This window comes from Nicotiana tabacum, chromosome 5 (genome assembly GCF_000715075.1).
Source record: "Nicotiana tabacum cultivar K326 chromosome 5, ASM71507v2, whole genome shotgun sequence".
Classification (NCBI taxonomy): Eukaryota; Viridiplantae; Streptophyta; class Magnoliopsida; order Solanales; family Solanaceae; genus Nicotiana; species Nicotiana tabacum.
In genome coordinates, this window is record NC_134084.1 from 153,267,051 (window position 1) to 153,283,380 (window position 16,330).

The following is a 16,330-nucleotide window of genomic DNA, read 5'->3' on the forward strand; positions in this document are numbered from 1 at the left end:
GTCAGAGAAACAAAAGACATTGTGAGCAGGGTCCCAAAAAGTTACTAATGCCGCAATCAGATCATCACGGGGTTTAACCTTCATAATATCCGTGAGGTTTCCCAAATGCTTGACGACCCATTTTTTACCGTCTTTGCCTAAATCATACCACCATATTTGAAGCTGAAAGAGAAATTCTTCTGTACTCGTGGATGAGGGGCTTTGTGTGGTGCTCATTTTGTATCTGAAGTTTAATTTAATAAAGTTAAGACTCATTTTGAAAATAAAAAAAAACTATTTTCAAAATTTTATATTTTTGAAAATTTACACTAAAAAAATCATTTTATTTATTAAATATCTTTATTTCAAGATTTAAAAAAAACAACTCATTTTATTCCTCTCTTCTCACCATGATTTCGTTTAAGCTGGTCAACAAGCATGTTCGAGGCAAATGAATGCACAAGTAGCAAGTAGGATGCATCAGGATGGTCTTTTTGTTTCGGGTTCACCTGTCCTAGACAGACCCAACCCCTGTGTTGAGTCTCCAAGGCCAAATGTATATGATGCAAATATTCGTTCCTACTAGGGATCCGGTACATGGCTGAGTTATTCTAAGTGTAAAACCTGAGGTTGATTGTTCTAAACCTGGCTTACCCAAACGGACAGTTTGAGCCGAAGCGGGGGCAACGTACCGGGAGCACGAAAGTCTGCCCGGCCTAGTTACTTGTCCCAACTCCGTCTTATTTGGTATGACTTTAACAGAAAGGTGGGTCACGCGCACGTGTACACCATAAATTCAGAAGACTCAGAAAGAAGGGGGTTTCGTAGCAGTTGTATATATTCACAATTCAAATAATATTAAAGCGGTAAAAAGCAACATTTAGCATATTAGCATATAAACAGTTGAAAATCATATAGTAAATAAAGCCAATTAACACAGATATTTTAAGCTCGAATTCTTTAAACCCTGAACCAATGGTTCTGGGTTACAGTTTACACTGTATATCCCCAGCAGAGTCGCCAGAGCTGTCGCACCTCCTTTTTACCGCGCCCGCGGGGCGCGTGGGGGAGTTTTCTCCAATTGAAGGACAGTCGAAACGGGATTTATTTAATTATTTCAGAGTCGCCACCTGGGAATTTTAAGGCGTCCCAAGTCACCAATTTTAATCCCTGAATCGAGGAGAATATGACTCTGTTTATTATTCTGCGAACCAGAAATCCTGAGTAAGGAATTCTGTTAATCCGGAAGAAGGTGTTAGGCATTTCCGAATTCCGTGGTTCTAGCACAGTCGCTTAACTGTTTTTATTATTGGCTTAATCATCTTGATTTTACGAAATACGTTTTTATTGCATGATTTTACTACCGCTTTTTACTTATTGTTTACAATTATATGGACGAATTACGCGTACGTATATTCGTATTATATACTTTTTATAATTATCGGGGATCATGCCACGCGTACGTGTACACAATAAAATTGTCCATGTTATAGTTTTTATAAAAAAATATATGTTCGAAATTTAAAATAAAATCAGGAACATCATCACCCTTTTTATTTAAATAATGAACTGCACAACTCGGGTTATATGAAATTATTTTAATATCCTTGGAAAAATCCTTTTATTAAACATTCGCTCGAAATTGCGTGTACGCATAATCCGATTTTTTTTAATATAATCAGGGTGCGCGAACGCATCCCTAATTGCGAAAAATCTTTGTAATAATATTATGGATTTTTCACAAATTGTTTATTATATCTACACATTTTATATGAAAATCCTGAGAAATTCATATTTAAGGGAGCTTTGAATTCTTTTAAAAGAATTCACAATTTATTAAATATAGACCGTCGATTATAATTTCCGGATATAAATTATATTCAGCCCAACTATTCAAGTTCAAAGAAAATAATAAAAATATGATTCAAACAAATACAACATATATATGCCAAAGGATGAATTGTATATGAAACTAACAAACATGATTTATGAAGGGAAGAAGTATTTTTGAATAATTTTTCATTATTTAATTAGTGCAAATCCTATTTCTAATTGTCATTGATATAAAGTGTTGCAATTTGTATATCTCATCTTATTCTCATATACTTGCTTTTAATCTAATAGGCCTAATTATTTATTTAAGATGGTAAATAGGCATCAAATTGATAAGAAAGGGAATTATAAATCGATTAATAATATTGCCTTACATGCAACATAGTTTGTATGTCTAAAACATTCATAGCATTTTAACATCATAATGAGATACATCAACTCATCATCCCTTAATGGTTATATATATACCTATTATCACGCCATATATGAACGTATAACTCACATCATTCAATCCATAACTAAATCAGGTAAAACTAGCAATATGGTTTTTTTTTGACATTTTTATACTACTCTTTATTCAACTAACAACATCTAACCTTAATCCACAACCAAACAATCGAAATACACTAACCATGCATTTTCTTGACATTTCAGAATACTCTATACCTGACTAACAATGTCATAGGACTTAACTAATAGCCAACTTCATGCCATGTTCCCTATATTAACAATTCAATCATAACTATACTTTAATGAAAATTTAGAATGGAAAACATTATTACAAAGTTTTATATGAATTTCAAATAAAGACAATTAACTCATAACTATCAAATTGAATTCACTACTAGTTAACTAACATGAAACAAAAAAATGAAATTTAAACTAATGAACTTGGACAAAATGAAAAATAGAATTTTGCAATTCAAGCTTCATTGATTTGTCATGCTGAATCTTTTTTCCAACATAGAATTTAAGAGATAAGTACCTGGAAATGAAGGTAGAAGAAGTAAGTTTTCAGCAGTTGCAGCAGTAACAAAATCAGCAGAATAGCAGTATTTAGCAAGTCTGAACCAGACCCGTTAACCCAGATGAACAGAGACAGTAACTTGAGGGAAAATTTCAGATTTCAAACTGAACAATATCCACAAACAAACAACGGACAGATTCTAGAACAACATTTTTTTTTTAGATTTTTCAGTTTCTTTCCTATTTCAAATTCAGCTTCCTGATTTTCTGTTTCTGTATTTGTATCTGTGTCAGATTGTGTGTGTGTGTGAGAGTGTTCTCTTTTGGTTTCTTTTCTGTTTCTTTTTCCTCTTCAAAATCTAAATTTGTCTCTCCTCACACTCTCTTTTTTCTTCCCTTAAAATCTGATCTAAATCTGATTTTTCCTTTGAACTTCTGATTTTCTCTCTTTCCTTTCTTTTCTGTCTGAAAAAGGCTCTCCTCTTCAAATCTGATTTTTTTCTCTCTCAAATCTCCTGAAGTCTCCCTCTTAAATCAATCCAGCTCCCTGTATTTATACAGGGCTGGTCCTATACTCTTTTAGTGCTTCTTGGACCCTTTTCTCCTTTTAAAATCAAAAAATTTCCATTAAAACTACTTTTGAATACTTTAAATCCTATTGAGTGCTATTATCCTGTTTTTCAGCAGCCCATTACCCTTTGTTTCCCATTATCCTATTAAATTAAAACCATTAACAAACCACTTTCAGCCCACTATTATGTCACATTACCCTTATTGTTTTATCCCAGAAAATGTCCCAGATTTCCTACTGTAATTACTGTTATTACTGCCTTAAATTCAGAATCTAACAATACAAATTTTAAAATCTGTTTAAGCAACTATAACCAATCCTAAAGTTTTGGACTGAATCCTAACTAAGAATGTAACCTTCTAACACAATTACATCTAATCAACATTTGTAAAATTACACTGAATTCAGAACTAACATCATAACAACATATCAATGAAATCATTATAACAATTCAGACTGGACTTAAACATTGAATCAAGATCAAACATACACAGGAGCATTGTCAATATACTGACAATGCCCTGTTCAGAAAACAATATATACACACCATTGACAAACTTTCTGAATTATTAAACGAGAATCAATTAATTGGGAAGAACTAATTGACTGAGTTCAATGACAATAAACAATTCCAAACAGATAAACAAGGTATTACAAACAGCATTAATGGCAATAAGAATTTACAAAACAACTAATCGACGAACTTAATCGAGTCGATTACACATATTATGAACATTCATAAACAACAGAAACAATAGTATAATTCTGATCAAATAGACGAGTATGAGACAGTATAACAGAATTGACTAGAAAATCATGAAAAATTAAACAGACTAATGAAACAAACATAGAATACATGTAGAATACACATAAGAAACAGAAAAAATACCTTTGAATCCTTCAATTTTATTCCGACTCGGACTCAACTTGGATTCGGACTTTGTTTGAAATCAAACAAACCTTAGTCGAAGTATTTTCCACTGAAAATACTTCGACTAAGGTCGATTAAACCTCAATCTTTATCTAATTTAGGCAAAAATCCAAAAGTCTGGTATTTCTAGGGTTTTTGAAGGTTCGATTTGGGACTTAACTATTTTTGGTCAGATTCGGGGGGACCAAATACAAAACACGGGTGAGGGTAGCCTAGGGGTCATTTGGTGTCAGTTTAGAACAGATCTGAGTTTGTTCTTGTTTGGTCTGAATCTTCAAAAGAAGATTCGAGAAACTCGGAACTGATTCGAGCCAAACAAACTTCAGATCCATAACGAGGCATGTTAGGGGGTACTATGGTGTTATTTTGGAAGCCATTGGAAAGGTTTGAGTTTTCAGACCCACCTTCGATTTAGTATTCAAAGAGTTGGGGTCTGATTCGAAGGAAACTAAGGTCAGATTTGTGTAGAGGATGTTCAGGGGGTTCTAGGGTGTTATTTTGGTGACCGGCGGCGTTGATGCCGCCGGGTTTCAGGCGGTGGGATTCTAGGGCGGCTAGGGTTAGGGGTGGGGTTTGGGGACGATGATGAACAGTGAGAGGAGGGGGGTGTTCAGTTAGGGGCCGGGGTAGGGGCTTGAGCCTTATATAGGGGTGGGGTGGATTGATCTCATCCGTTGGATCAATTAAGATGCACGGTTGAGATCAATCCACTTATCCAAACGACATCGTTTGATTTAAGTTGGGGAAAGGGGTCAACCCGGGGTTGAAATGGATCGGGTTTGGGTGAATTTTTAAGACCGTGGGATCAAGATGGATGAACGGTTCAGATCTAGTTGCCCTTAAACGTCGTCGTTTCATTTATGCAGAAGCTGAACTGGACCGTTTGATTGCAATGAATCAACGGCTCAGATTTGAGGTATCTCATGCGGCGTCGTTTAGGCTTGTTCGAATTGGACCGGACAGGGGGATGTTGGATTGGGCTGTGGGGGGGGGGGGGGGTAATTTGATTTGGGCCTGGATTTTAATCCAGGTCCGATTTTTATTTTACAATTTATTATTATTATTTTTTTCTATTTTATTATTTATCATTAAAAAATCCTAACAAAATTTATCAAACAATTTTTAACCTTACACAAAATATTAATCACTTCATAACAACTATTCAACATACAGATAAAACATTAATCACACAGTGGAATATAAAAATAGAACAAAAATGCATATTTTGGTGATTTTATTTAAATTATCTTTCAAATACATAATTAAATCTTATATGCATGCCACATGTATTTTATTTTAATTTTCATTTTATTATGACAAAGTAAACATTTACGGACATAACACAAATATTTAACACCATGCAAATTCAAGAATTACACAGTAAAAGAAATTTATTTTGTTTTTTGATTTATTTTGGAGTAGTTTTCGTAAGGCAAAAATTACGTGCTCACAATACTTAAAGTAACCGAAAGATATCTGTATTCTGTCACTCCGCAAGGGGTTGCTATTTACTCGGAGTTTAACATCGACGATGATGAAACTTTGAGTGATTTTCTGAGGACTCCGGATGAATGCCGGGAATTTCTTGTAATGACAATGTTGGAGATGTACGTGAAGGTCGAAGACGTTCCAAAAAATGAGGTTGTGCGTAGTAGAGATAACCCCCAGTCATCGGGTGGTTATTCTAGAGCAGTTTTTGCCGGACAGGTTCCGGATGAAAGAGTTTTCCTTGATTTAAACTTATCATCGCCGGCGAATGAGCAGCGAGAAAATAATTTATACCCTGCTTTCCATAATTCACAAGACGAGTGGTAAACTTCAATTTTCATTTGTGTTAATTAAGTATATTTTTGGTGTATCGAATTTGTATTAACGCTCATATATTTAATAAGGGGTACCGGCCGGATATGAATTTTACAAGTGGCACATCCGGTAGTCATCACCTAATTGAAAACATCCATCATAGAATTTCATCACATTACGACTTGTAAGTGAAGTGATATAGACATATGGAAATCATTTATTAATTCAGTAGCTTATATTTTTGTTGGTTGTGCAGTGAAAACGAGCAAGTTGAACCACCCGTACTTACTCAATTGCTTGAAAACGACGTATTACATCGGGATCTGGCAGATGCATAGAGTGAGGAACAGAACAGTGATTACGATAACAATGCCGATGAATCCGGAGATGAACACCCTTTCCTCGTGAGGATGGTGATGCGCAGGATGAGGAGGAAGGACCTAATTTGAAGAGAGACCCCCCTAGACGTAGAGTGTATGAGTCCGAAGTGTTGTTTCATTCAAGGGAGATTCCTTACATTGATAACTTGCCAATCGTGCCGGATGTGGAAGCTCTCACAAAGGATTTTGATGAAATCCGGACAGCAATGTGGGATGAGTCTAGACCAACGGTGCTTGCAAAGGGGATGCTTTTTCCTGATAAAGCGCGCGTAAGCAGGGCTTGTAAAATGCACAACGTAAAAGAGTGTCGTGAGATGCAGGTATGGGAGTCAAGTCCGATGGTATACAAGGTTGTTTGCCGCAGGTAGTTTTGGCCATGTAATTGGATGTTGCGTGCGACCAAGAAGAAGACAGGTATGTGAAAAGTGGGTAAATACATTCCCACCCACACATGCGAAATGGACACATTCAACGGGAATTACTTCAACTTGGATATTGACTTGATTTCTTTTGTACTTATTCCGCATCTCGAAGCGTCCATAAGGTATAAAATCAAAGAGTGCATTACATCAGTCCACCAGGAATATGGCCATACCATTACGAAAAGAAAGGCATTTCTCGGGCGCAAACGAGCGTTTGAAATTGTCTACGGTAATTGGGATAAGTCATTTGCATCTCTGCCAAAGTACATGGCCGCACTGCAGCACTTTAACCCCGGGACAATTGTTAAATGGAAGATTGAGCGGAGTCCGGGAACACCAGAATACATATTCAATTACGTGTTCTGGGCGTTTAAGCCAGCAATTGATGGTTTTTCGCATTGTCGGCCCGTAATATCCATAGAAGGAACTCATGTCTATGGAAAGTACGATATCAAGCTATTGATAGTCGTGGCAGTGGATGCTAATGGACAGATATTTCCTCTAGCTTTTGTTGTTTGTGCCAATGAAAGCATAGAGACGTGGATGCTGTTTTTGAACCACCTGAAAGAGCACGTTGTCAAACAGCGTTCAGGTATTTGTCTAATATCTGATCGGCACGGTGGTATATTAAGTTCTGTGGAGAACTTGCCTGCATGGCAAGAACCTTATGCATACCACCGTTACTGTGTGAGGCACTTTAAGGCCAATTTCCAGAAGGCACATCCCAACAAGGATCTACATGATTTGATGTGGATGGCAGCAACAGACCACCAACAGCATAAATTCCGGAGGCATATGGATTATATCAGGCAAGAAGATGAGGCAGCTTATTGTTGGTTAATGCGACATCACCCGGAAAAGTGGACTTTGCATGCGGATGGTGGCATACGATGTGGAATTCTTACTACAAACGTGTCAGATTCCTTCAACAGGTTATTGAAGTCGGCAAGAGGATTGCCCGTCACAGCCATGGTGCGAATGTCATTCAAGCAGATGGCGGAGAGGTTTGTTGAACGGTCTACAGTTGCAACAGAATTGATGGAAAGGGGTGTTGAATTTATGCCAGTGCCGATGCAGAGATTTGAGAAATACAGACGGCGAGCACATTGGCATCATTTTTGCAGTATAATAACGAAAGAGGTTTTTTTGAAGTTCGCACCGCTATCCATAATAATCGAGTAATAATGTACATACTATAAATGAATCAGCAAGGTTATGCTCCTGTAGGAAATGGTCCATCTACCACATGCCTTGCCCACATGTCATCAAGTGTTTTCAATGTGTTAGTTATGCGGAGACCAACTATGTTGATCAATAATATAGTGTTTTCAAGTACCTAAACACATATAGTGGTCAGTTGCAGCCAGTGGGTGCTGAGCATTATTGGCCTCCGTAACCATTTAAAATGGTGTGCAACAAGTCTTATTTGCGTAAAATACAGGTACAGAAGAGAACGCATATACGGAACCAAATGGATGTTAGTGATACCGTTTATGCGCGCAAATGTGGTATATGCTCGCAAACAGGACACGACTGTCGTAAATGTCCTTCGGCTGGTTTGGGTGGCAAAACCAATCAAGCTCGTTGTGGGTGTTCTTCTAGTGTACCTAACTACCCATGAGTTGATGTTGTAATAATTAGTTGTTATGTCTATGTTGCAAAATTTATGAAATAAAATTATGCTTGTTAATTATGATTTGTACTTTCCCATTTTACCTATTTAAATAATAATTTAATAAAATTATCTGTATATTTAGCGCGGTTAAATATACAGTTTTGTGTGTGTTGTCTTGTCGAACTGAAAAAGCTGACCAGCTGACATAAAGTTGTCTTGTCAACATCATGATATTTAACACGCAAAATATAGCGTCATTAGATAGTACATTATGTGTGTGTTGTTTGAACACTATGTTATGTATGTGTTGTCTTGTCGAACTGAAAAAGATGACCAGCTGACATAAAGTTGTCTTGTCAACATCATGATATTTAACATGCAAAATATAGCGCCATTAGATAGTACGTTATGTATTTAGCGCGGTTGAACACTACATCATGTGTGTGTTGTCTTGTCGAACTGAAAAAGCTGACCAGCTGACATAAAGTTGTCTTGTCAACATCATTATATTTAACACGCAAAATATAGCACCATTAGATAGTACATTATATATTTAGCGCGGTTGAACATTACGTTATGTGTGTGTTGTCTTGTCGAACTGAAAAAGCTGATCAGCTGACATAAAGTTGTCTTGTCAACATCATGATATTTAACACGCAAAATATAGCGCCATTAGATAGTACGTTATGTATTTAGCGCGGTTGAACACTACGTTATGTGTGTGTTGTCTTGTCGAACTGAAAAAGCTGACCAGCTGACATAAAGTTGTCTTGTCAACATCATGATATTTAACACGCAAAATATAGCGCCATTAGATAGTACGTTATGTATTTAGCGCGGTTGAACACTACGTTATGTGTGTGTTGTCTTGTCGAACTGAAAAAGCTGACCAGCTGACATAAAGTGGTCTTGTCAACATCATGATATTTAACACGCAAAATATAGCGCCATTAGATAGTACATTATGTATTTAGCGCGGTTGAACACTACGTTATGTGTGTGTTGTCTCGCCTATAAATAACGGGATCATTATAGTTATTTTGTGTGCTCAAAATTTACTAAAAGCAAATATTTCATTAAAAGTAAGGTTTTTTTTTACTAAAAGCAAATATTTCACAAATGGCTCAACCTCTTCATCCACCAAAGTGCAAGTGTGGAAAAGCATGCTTGATGCAAAATTGTTGGGACGGTGGTGAAGTTGGACGCCGCTACTGGCACTGTATGAACCAGTTTTACAAGGTTCCCGGCGAACCTATTTGTAATTTTGAGGAATGGGTTGATGAACCATGTTATCAGGAATGCTACAGAGAACAACTGCGGTATCTTCATAATGTGTGTTTAAGACAACGGGAACATGAAAAAGAAAGCAATAAAATTATTGCAGACTTGAGGGCGAAACTGAAGGAGGTGGGAGAAGAAAAATAGAAAACACAATGGAATTGTGAAGCACAAAAGGAACATAAAAAAAATATAAACGGGAACTTGCGGAGGTGAAGGCGAAACTGAAAGAGGTAGAAGAAGAAAAAGAACAACTGGAGAACGATTTAACTGGTTGGAGCGGAGAATAAATGGCAACCGGGGCTAAACATTGGCATGTATGTGTTTAGTGTATTTTTCATATTTCATGTATTTTTATTATGTGGCCTGCTATGTTTGTGTTTGTGCTTGTGTTTGTGCTGTAGTAATGTTTTCCTTGTTTGTTGTACTAAATTTTATTTTAATTGAAGTGGAAGTTAAGTTTAAGTGCTTGTGTTGTTATATGAAACTATCTAACGAATGAGGAACTAAAAAAAGTAATGGACATATTAGATTAAATATTGTTGTTAATGTATACAAAAATATTATTTACACCAAATAAAAAAAGGAAGGCCGAATCAATGTGTCCCGCATCCGGTGTGTCTCAATACAGCCGCTGGCCTGAGCCGCATCCCCTCCCGTCCGGGTGGGCTATTAAGATCATTATCATCAAGTCATCTCCTTATAGCCGGATGCGACGCAGGATGACATATATCGGTGGTGTTGTCAGGTCCAGTAGAAGGCTACATAATAATATGAAACTTAGTATAGAAAACTACATAACAATTCACAACAATTTATATTGTCTTACCATCATCGTGTCTGGATCCTGAATGTAGTCATCTGTCGCAGCATCACATAAAGCCTTAAAAAGGAAATTAATAAAATTAAAGAAAATAAATAAGTTACAGTTAAAACAAATTCAAATTCAATACTAATAAACACATACCTGCGCATGTGATGTGGAGCCATAACTCAGTCGGCGCCCACTATAAAAATCTCGGGTCCGTCGCTCCTCATCAGTGGTAGACGGGCCTGGGAAGTATCTACCCCAATCCACTCCTTGAATATCCGAGCCCGTGATTAATAATTGACCTGATGGGGTCACCTGCGATGGCACTGGAGTGCGATAAATTCCAAGGCTGTAAGATGGCATGTCCATCTCATGCATGCCACCTACCATATCAGCATCAACATCATCAGCAGGAGCCTCAACGCCCCCTTGCTGGGGACCACCTCCTCTCCGCCCACGACCACGTCGTCCGACACCACTAGCTCATCGGGCACGTCCATCTCGTGGGATACCACGACCTCGCTGGTACTGCGCTAGGTCCATATAATCAGCTTCGTGTGCCAAACGCTGATCTGATCGGACTCGCTGCAGTGTCTGGGCAGCCACATCCATGAATCGACAACTATACTTCTGCATGGCCACATGATCGTGGACATGACTCTGCATCTGCTGCCCCATATGATAGACGGTATGCAATCTAATCGCCTGCACAAAGTAAAAAATATAAACTACATATTTGGCACTAAATTACAGGTATATAATGAATAATAACAGAAAACATACCAGGGCCTCGTGTCTCCCGACGTATGGGACGTATCGACCGTGTGCCTGATGAACTGGGTTCCCGATAAAAAGTCGAGAAACAGTGTGGTACCATGCCATATAACGTTGAATAGGATAGTGCTGCAGAGGTGGGGTCAAGTCCCCTCGCCTATCCCAAGTACCCAACTGCTCGTCAAGCCATTCCATAAATGTGTCGTCCGCTCTGGACCGATCATCCCTCTCATAATGTAAAGCAAGCCATGCAGGCGGACTCGGTATAGGCTGCGGCTGGCCAAACTGACGAAATACCCGCTCAGAGGCATGATGCTCGACAACATCGAGGCATATGAGCGGGACAGAAGCCCTCCAAATATGTCGGCCGAACGTTCAATACGCTGGCAGGGTACCTATCACCTCATCATTGTACGACGTCCAGATGAACTATCAAATAAGAACACAAACCGTTAGTATGCGCAACACTAAGTTAATCTATAACAGGTAAGTTTAGTTAGATATTCACCTGTGCGTCCTCCAGCAGATCCAACACATCCCTGCAGAGGGGGAGATTATGATGGGCATCATACTCTCGTGCAATATTTGAGATACACAATTTTTAGCATTATACAAAAATTATACCTATGGGTTCCAGGCTCGATATTTGAATCCCAGTAGCACCAAACTATCATTAATAATTATGTGTTTATTTTATAATTTAAATTCATATTTTTAATAACTTAATTGTATCTGTTTTTAATTTGAAATAAACGCGACCTAAGAATGATGACCAAAATCCTTCTACATATTTTAAAACATACTAGTTTTAGTGTACACGCATTGCGCGTGTTTCCTATCTTAGTAAGTAATTTTTGCTAAGAAAATTACATATATATTTTTGGATTTTTTTAAATTATAAAATAAAGTATAAGCTTTTGAAATTAATTAAATATTAATCCTATATAGCTAACTCAATAAAGAATTTTTTTTGTTCCTCAATATTATTCAACATATTTACCTTAAATTTTGTTCTAATTTTTAAGTTTTCTCAGTTTAATTTTACCAGTTATTATACTTCCTTTTTAGTTTCAGTAAAAACATATAGCCTTGGTGATTTAAAACTTTTTCTAAAAATATTGTTCAAAAGTTATTCTCAAGTTTATGCGAGAAGACACAATCACGTTTAAATAGCACTTTTATGATTCTCTAAAAAAATTCGTATAACATAAATTAAAAAATTGAATTTCATGTCTTCTCAATTTATCTCCTTTCAAAGGTTTCAATGTTACTCAAGTAGTAAGATTTTGCTGAGATAAAAAAAAATTATGATTTACATAATTTTGTCGAAACACATTTAGCAAAGAAAGCATTACTAAAACATAATAAAAATTTAATAGGACGAACAAATTACTATGAAAAGTTAGTGAAATTCACTGTGTGTATGTACATATTAACTTAGACATTTTGTTTTTAATATATAATTCATTTTAAAGTTCTAAATTATACTTCCTATATAGTTTAAATAAAAAAGATTCAATTAGTATAAATTTAATTGATTTTAAAATCCTTATTTACTAAAATATTTAAATTATATTTCTATTCAATATAAAATTTATTTTTATAGAATAAAAAGTCAATCAACATTTCCCGTAAAGGTTTTGTGCTTTTATAATATATATTTAGGCTTTTACGATGTAATATGATTAAATATGCTATCAAATAATTATTTTGATTGTTTCATTGAACATGGATTTATTATATTATATGACTAAAATAAGAATTTTTTAAGTGCACATTTGATTTTTCCATGCTAAAATAACTTAATGCTGACGCTATTGTATTAAAAAAATATGTGATTTCATGTCGTCATACTTTCATTAATTAGATATCAATTCAAAGCACCGAATAAAATGTTCTCATCTATTTTCAATTAGTATAATATATATAAGGTAAAATATTTATGTATTTTTTCTTACCTAGTTTAATAAGGAAAGATTTAATATGCAAAGTTTTAATTGATTTCAACGTCCTAAATATTAGGAAAGTACTTGAATTACAATTTTATCCATTATAAAAGGTATTTTTAAAGGGTAAAAAATGCGAACGACATTTCGCTAAGGGTCTTTGTGCTTTTAATATAGTATAGATATAGATTATACCTATGGGTTCCGGGCTCGATATTTTGAGGCCCAGTGGCACCAAACTATCATTAATAATTATGTGTTTGTTTTATAATTTAAATTCATATTTTTTAATAACTTAATTGTACAAATTATATATATATATATATATATATATATATATATATATATATATATATATATATATATATATATATATATATATATATATATATATACACACACACACACACACACACACACACACACACACACACACACACACACACACACATAAAAATGTGTTTGTTTTATAATTTAAATTCATATTTTTTAATAACTATCATTAATAATTATGTATTTGTTTTATAATTTAAATTCATATTTTTTAATAACTTAATTGTACAAATTATATATATATATATATACCTATGGGTTCCGGGCTCGATATTTTGAGGCCCAGTGGCACCAAATTAACATTAGTAATTATGTGTGTTGATACAATTATTAACTTAATTGTACAAAGTTTGCATTTTCAACTACCAGTATAAGATACTTAAACAAAAGGAATTCTAAGCTAAAATACTACACATTACTACGCTATAAGGCTCTAAATTTTACTACGCTAAAAGGGTCTACATTTTACTACGCTAAAAAGGTCTAAATTTTACTACGCTAAAAAATAATCTAAACTAAACATAAACAACAAATAAATTTAATTACAAATAAAACACAAAACGGCATGAAAACACATATATATAAATCAGGATATTAACAGACAAATTTATATTTTTTTATAAAACACTAATATTAAATCCAGATAAATTTAACATACTAGTTTCGAAAAAAAAAAATACAAACCGAAATAGAACACATACAAATCAAATAATATGCATTATTATAAAAGTTTTAATTTAAAATAAACCGAAATACATCAATTTAGAATTTTCGGAAAGCAAATAGATTGAAATTTTGACTCCGGAAGTGTGAATCAACAGTAATACGAAGCTCTACTCGAATGTGGGACCTACGTTCTTCACCTTTTATGTGACGGGGGACCAAAAAAAAAATTCTTTTAAATGGTGGGGCAACGGGTATGGGAGTGGGGGACCAAGAAGAAGAATATGTAAAATATTGAGGAAGAAGAAGCAGAATCGTCGTCTTCAAGAAGACGACTCGATTTTTAAAAAATATGTATAGCGCCGGGTATTTGGGTGCTATACCTGTTAGTGTCAGCTTTTTATATGTAGCGCCCAAATCCTGAGCACTATATATTAACGGCACAGTTAAAGTTAATGTATAGCGCCCAGTATTTGGGCGCTATACATAAAAATGTCATCTTTTTTTTTTACACCTATTAAGGTGCTACTTATCCAAAAGAACCACATTTTAGTTCCGGACTCTTTATTTTGGTCATAAGTCATAGACACAACTCACCAGAATTGATGTTACACTTTGCTCTGAATATGCACTCCTTTTTCCTTTTCTCCGTGCCTGAATTTTTTTATACAAGTAGCTGAATCTCAATGGATCGTGACAAACAAGACTATTCTAAAAAAAATTAGACCATTTTTTTAATTGTGCATATTTTTCTTGCGCAGATGCTATGCTAATCTTTTCTACGTCATTCAAATTTTATTGAATGTCCCTGAAGTTGAAATAAAAACATTATTGTAAAAAACAAATACAGGGAGAAGACTGAAGAGTATATCACAATTTGTTGGAATTTTGAGGCCTGCTGAATGCAGCATCTGAGCTTTTGCTTTTAAGCGCTGTGGTGCCGAATATGGAACGTGGACTCAACTGGACTATTAACTTTTTAAAACACCTATATATAATTTTCCTCTATTCTGCGAGTATGAGAAGGTGAAGAATATTCGAATATTGGGTCTTCTACTTTCTTTTTCCCCTCTTTACTTCATTTTTTTCTCAAGGATGTAAAGGGCAATTGAGTCAGAATAAGTATGTAAAGAGCAAAACCAGAAAATTGTTTAAAGTATAAGCATATATTTTATTAAGTTATAAAACTTTCATTATGGAGTTAGACCAGATCGCCCCACAGAGGAACGTGCCCACGAGGACACCACCAGATGTTGTAAATAGACCTATTAAAGAAGAAGTTGAGTATATCATAACTGACCGCATCATGGGCTAACCAATACACTTACTGCACGAGTGGAACACTGCTTAGTCAAACAGAAAAACTAACATGAGAGCGAGGCAAGTAGGGAACGGGCTGAAACTTACGATTCGAAGACCAAGCCAGGAGACTACTAGATATCTCGCAAAGCAACTCTCAACGAGGACGTTGAGACTGTTCGAGTAAATTCCTTCTACCTATTGATATTAGTTGCTAGCTTGTCAAGTTCAAGCTAATTAGAATTTTCTAGTTTTGTGAAATCAAATAAGTATATAGGATTATAGCAATTATATAATTAGAAACCAATGATTGATATCTTAAATCCATCAAGATTATACGTTGACTCGTCTGAAATTAGATTATTAAACTTATATATTCTACACTAAATAGTACTCCAAAGAATATCAAATTTGTGTTGACTAAAAGTCCAACACAATAGTTCAAGCGTAACGTTTACTTACTTGATTAGATAAACTTGTAGTTTTGAGATTTGTAACTGGTAAGCACTTTTTTCAATTCTTATATATACCTACATTATAAATTATCAATAAATATTAACAACAATAACAATTAAGTTATCACTTTTATCATAATACTAATTATTATTTCCTCCATTCACTTTTACTTGTCATGTTTTGTTTTTCGAGAGTCAAACTATCTAACTTTGACCAATGTTTTAACATGTATTTTTTCACCATGTTGATATGAAACGAATTACAAATTAT

General features: G+C 35.1%; 1 non-coding gene across 1 annotated transcript; it reads right to left on the reverse strand.

Annotated features, from left to right (window-relative positions):
- Window positions 1-15,020: 15,020 nt before the first annotated feature.
- On the reverse strand, window positions 15,021-15,124 carry LOC142181421 (U6 spliceosomal RNA). Its single transcript, XR_012710074.1, has one exon. It is a non-coding gene; the product is annotated as a U6 spliceosomal RNA (small nuclear RNA).
- Between the last annotated feature and the right edge of the window lie 1,206 nt (window positions 15,125-16,330).